Below are 5,273 nucleotides of genomic sequence, written 5' to 3'. Positions count from 1 at the left end.
AGTCCCAATTGTCGTAGTCATTGCTTGTCGTCGTCTGTTTCCATGAAATTTTCCAACTCAGCTTCCTCATTACTTGTGGTGACGCCAACAATCAATAGTGTTTGTTCATGTCTAGCTGATGAGTTATGAAAATAAAAATAAAAATGGCGGTTGGGAAAGGAATATGCAATTCAAAGAGTTCATCAACCATCAACAAAGAATATGACAAACAAGAGAATAGTATTATTCTTCTGATGTCCATCGTATTCTTTGTTCACTGTTGATGAGCTCTTTGAACTGCAGATTCTTTTTCCTAGCATCATTTTTATTTTTATTCGTGTAACTCATCAGCTAAGAGATTTGGACACCAACTAATATCATTGGAGTCATCACAAGCAATGGAGAGGCCGATAAGAATATGCTTGAGCTTGACAATTAAAAATATTGATCAATACTAAAAAAAACCTGCAGAAAGCAAATTGTCTTCTATATGAAAATAAAAACATTTCTAACTATTCAAATCCTAAAATTACCTCTATCTCTATGCACAATTGCTAACCGTGCTTCAGAAGTTAAGATGTTTGAGTTTATATTTACCTTTTCAATTTCAAATTTGAAAAGATATCATTCAAATTAATTGAATTAAGAATCTAATAACTTAGAACATTTCTAACTATTCAAATCCTAAAATTACCTCTATCTCTATGCACAATTGCTAACCGTGCTTCAGAAGTTAAGATGTTTTGAGTTTATATTTACCTTTTCAATTTCAAATTTGAAAAGATATCATTCAAATTAATTGAATTAAGAATCTAATAACTTAGATTTTTTTTTTACCTTTTAAAATAAATTTGAGATATAGAAAATCTGAAAAATCTAAGTTTTCTAGAAAAATGGAAAATGTTATAAATGACATTGATTCTATAAATTAATATACAATAATTATTTTCACAAGCACTAAGAAATTAAGCACTGAGAGATTAATATACACATTCCTTGCTCAATCCCAATTTTCCACTTCTATTTCCCTTATTTTCTAATTAATTAGAATAATTTTTATAACAGTAAGATTTTAAATCTAAACTTCAAATAAATCTTAATCAACTCTTCTCAAAAAAAAAAAAAAAAAAAAAAAATCTTAATCAACTAAAATAAAAAAAAATGAAAATTATTGGATAATAAACATGTTTAGTAGCACACTGAGGCATAGTCTAGTGGTAAGTGCATATACGACCTGACAATAGATCCAGGTTTGAATCTCCTTTGCAAAATCAAAGGAAAAAAAATTCCTTTGCACTGTTTATAGATAAAATTTTTAAAATTCTTTTTGAGTTTGGGGTGACCGGGCTCCCCCAAGTTCCCCCGCCCCCTGATTGACAGCCACTTCAACTTCCATTCCATAGACTTTGAGCATCAGCTTATGGATTGATCTTGTGACAATATCATCCTCCACAATGAGCATCATGATATTAGTATTACTCGTTGTTACGTTATTCCTCCCATTTGCATTATATTCATTGCTTGTTGTTTATGAACTCTCTGAACTACAAATTCCTTTTTCAATCACCATTTTCCATTTCTTTTGCTTCTGCGGACATCAAATTATTATAATCCAATAAATTATAGCATCTTTTATATTACTAGTATTATAAGTTTCATATTTAGCATGCTTAGGCTTGTCAAATATTTGCTAATGTGCTATACCTAGAAGCTATAATATTCTTTATGAAGCTAACGATAACTATTGTGCAAGACTTGGAAAACATAGGAATTGACATTGTATTAGATAGAGATATCTTATTCACATACATAAAGAGAGCAAATTATCTTTTATATCAAAATAAAAGCATTTCTAACTTGTCAAATATTAAAATTACCTCTACATCTACACATGCTTGCTAACGATACTTCAGAATCTGTAATATTTAGGGTTTATATAAGCTCTGAAAAGTAAATGATTTTTGTTGTTTTTCCAAATCAAATTTAAAAATTAATTGCATTTGGGCTAATCCTGAATTTGAAATTTGTGGAATAGTCTTAAGTTGATATTATGTGTTATACAGAATTCAACGACTTCAATTTTTCTTACCGTTGAAGTAGATTTGAGATACGGAAAAATTTAAGAAAATCTCAAGTACTCTGAAAATTTAAAAATGTTATTGATGACATTACGATGCTATAATTACTTCAAGATATTTATGTATATTCATAATGTATTATGTAGATCTTGTAGATATACTTCTAAATGATTTTGACATGATGTAATAAAATATTGTATGAAATGTATATTCAGTTTATTAATAGCTAATACATAAATTTGATCCTGGACTCTGGCAATTTTTTGTGGAAGTTCAATTATAACTATTTTCACATTTCAGTAATAACTCTACCCCTCACCAAATAAAATAATTTTACAAGAGTCCAGTGATGACCCTGCACTTTCATATTTCATTTTGGTGAGGAGCATTTATTAATGAATGTGAAAGCACCGGTCATGATGAGTCTCTCCCAAAGTTCAGGAGTCAGAAAGGATAATCGCTGAAAGTATAGGATCTTATGTCAGAGTTCATAAAGAATTAACAGTACTAATTAGTTAGTTAGTTAGTTATTATGGAATAGTAATTGGTATTTAATTTTATTTTAAGGAAATGCAAAGATCTCCAGAGAGAGAGAAAAAAAAAAAAAAAAAGACAAGGGGGAAAAGTTTCCCGCTCCTTTAAACTCAGTTCATTGCAATTTAGAACATGATATGCAAGATTGACTTACATAACTAGTAAATTCAAGGATGGATCACGTCCTGGCATTTAAGGCTACATTGTCCTAAAGTTCATAAGACTCATGTAATTTGTAGAGCAGAGAATATCTATTCAGCAATTAACTTATCATCTTCTCAGACGGATCAAATGAAAGGCAAATAGCTTTCTGTTTGAATATAATTTTGATGCTATGATAGTACTATGCATAATCAAAGTCCAGTATATGGTCGTTTTCCACAGTATGACATTTATATCTATGTGTGTTACATATATTCTTACATTTCAATAATAGAAATTTAAAAAAATTAATTCAAATGACATAGTAATAGTGCAATACTTTCTTTATAAAAACACTAAAAACAAATATTTGTTATATGAGTTTATTACATATATTATTTTGGTATTAATTTGCTAAGCTTAAACAAACAACGTGTCCTTGAGAGAGCTTTAGTTCAATTGTAATGGATTGTCAAGTACTATTCAGAGAGCTTTCATCCTTCTGTTATGATTTTGCAAAGAAATCTGCAAATCACACTGTTTATATGATAGTTAGGGCCAGCAGCAGTTTCACATGCTAAACAATATAGTAACAGCAGAAATTGCAAGAACAGGATTAATTGATGGGATTTGCAATAAACTAAGCAATAAACATCAATACATTTAGAAAATTAAGAAAATTGAGTATCTACCAGGCTCTCTTTATGGCTTGATTAAGGTTAGAAAACAGCCTTTCAACTTAATATTCTTGTTGCTGCCTTTGAGCCTGACATTGCAACACCGTTCTTAGACAGTATTGATCTGAAAATGGTCTTTTTGATGTTATGGGTTGTTGAAGGAATGTGCAAGAACTTGTATTTTGCAGAAGGTGGGATTACAAAAGTTTTGGAAATTGCAGAAGAGAAAAGGATGTTGTAGACATTGTTTTGTTTTCTCCTTGCCAGTCTTTGTTTCTGGCTCATGGAGAGAAAACTGAAACAGACAGGTGAAGGGTTTATAGGGTTATTTATGCTTCTGTTGAAGATAATGTGGGTCCTGTAACTGAAGTACTGAAGTACTGAACCCTATTTTTTATTTTTTGTACTCAGTGAGTTTGTCTATACACGAGTCACAAGTTGTGAACTTTATTGTTTAATACTAGTACTAGAATATCAAAAGGAATAATTTTAGCAGATCTAGAAACTTTATCTCTAACAATTTCCCCACTTCCTCTTCATATTACATTTTTTCCACTTTCATTAATTGTTCATGGAGGTAGGAGAAATAGATAACTCTTTTGCAGGAATAAAATATTAAATAGAAATTAAGCTAGATGATTAATTAATGCAATGAATTAATACAGACAAGAAATATTGGAACCATATTTCAAGTTTAAGATTCTGAAGATAGACATAAAATCAGGAACCACCATATGTATATTATATAACAAGTTGGAGTTCAAACTCAATTATACTTTTTTTTTGAAAGAGAATTACACTTACAGTTTGAAGTTAAAAAGTGATTGTCCCACTTTGTGAAGTTTTGGAGTTGGAGCAGTATTGGATAGCTCTCAGCTTCAAAATTTAAGGACACTGATCATAGAATAAAATATCATCCCAAAACAGTAAATCATCATTATCTGCATGTTCTGGAGTTCTCTCTAATCTAGGGTTAGGATCTCCAAAATTTTCATTCTCACAGTAGGCTGAAACAAGATTGTCCTGTCTCTCTAAGCTAGGATTAGGATCTCCAAAATTCTCATTCTCCCAGTAGGCATAGCCAAGATTGTCCTGTCGCATCTTCTTTGATTTTCCGTTTCCTTCTTCTTTCTCGACAGAATATTCTCTCTTCCTTCCAAGTGCATCTTTGTTATAGATTCTACACAGAACATACTCTCCCTTACGCTGCAAAATCAATGAATTAAAAAATTAGTATTTCCATCAAACTGACATTACAAACTTTTTAGAAATTAGGGCTAAAATAATTATAAACAAAAAGAAAACGAAACCCTAAAATTAGAGTTATAAATGAAAACATTTACCCACCCCTTCATATTTGGATGAGAACTCGGTCATTAACCAAAGGCCGTTTTGGTTTTTCTTGCCTGTTTCTTCAAATCTAAATTGTTTTTTCACACAAAATATTACCGTCAGAATCAAGAACTGGCTTTGTTTTGGTTTCTCCAAGTTCCTGAGGGCGTTCTTCTATCCTTCTCTTATCGGCCATTCCCTTCAATTTGGTGAAAACGTAGAAGAATCCAGTTAACTGGCTGTGAAAGATATTCCAGGGATCATCATCATAAAGGGTGTTTGGATCACCATCAAGCGTCTTCACCACATCAAGTGTCAGCGTCTTCTCCAGCTTTGATTTAAGATAATAGAAAACAAGTTCTTCATCAGTGGGATCGAAGCGATACCCACATGGAAGCTCTGCCGCCTCCGCTAACCCTGATGGCAGAATCAATGACCTTGCCGCCATTGTTCTCTCTCACTCCCCTAATCAATCTTTACGCTATCTCACTTGTAATCTTCCCTAGTCGCTATTAAGATACTAAACTTTTAC

At 31.5% G+C, this 5,273-nt stretch overlaps 1 long non-coding RNA gene across 1 annotated transcript; it reads right to left on the bottom strand.

The window, feature by feature from the left end:
- Positions 1 to 3,071: 3,071 nt before the first annotated feature.
- On the bottom strand, positions 3,072 to 4,844 carry LOC149491965 (uncharacterized). Its single transcript, XR_016319201.1, has 3 exons — positions 4,757 to 4,844; positions 4,214 to 4,615; positions 3,072 to 3,269 (listed from the first exon to the last, which is right to left on the bottom strand). It is a non-coding gene; the product is annotated as an uncharacterized LOC149491965 (long non-coding RNA).
- Between the last annotated feature and the right edge of the window lie 429 nt (positions 4,845 to 5,273).

This window comes from Jatropha curcas, unplaced genomic scaffold, assembly GCF_041381405.1.
Source record: "Jatropha curcas cultivar XTBG-Jc1 unplaced genomic scaffold, XTBG_Jcur_1.0 HiC_scaffold_205_pilon, whole genome shotgun sequence".
Lineage (NCBI taxonomy): Eukaryota > Viridiplantae > Streptophyta > Magnoliopsida > Malpighiales > Euphorbiaceae > Jatropha > Jatropha curcas.
The sequence above is the reverse complement of the archived record's forward strand: the minus strand, read 5'-3'. Positions and strand labels throughout refer to the sequence as shown.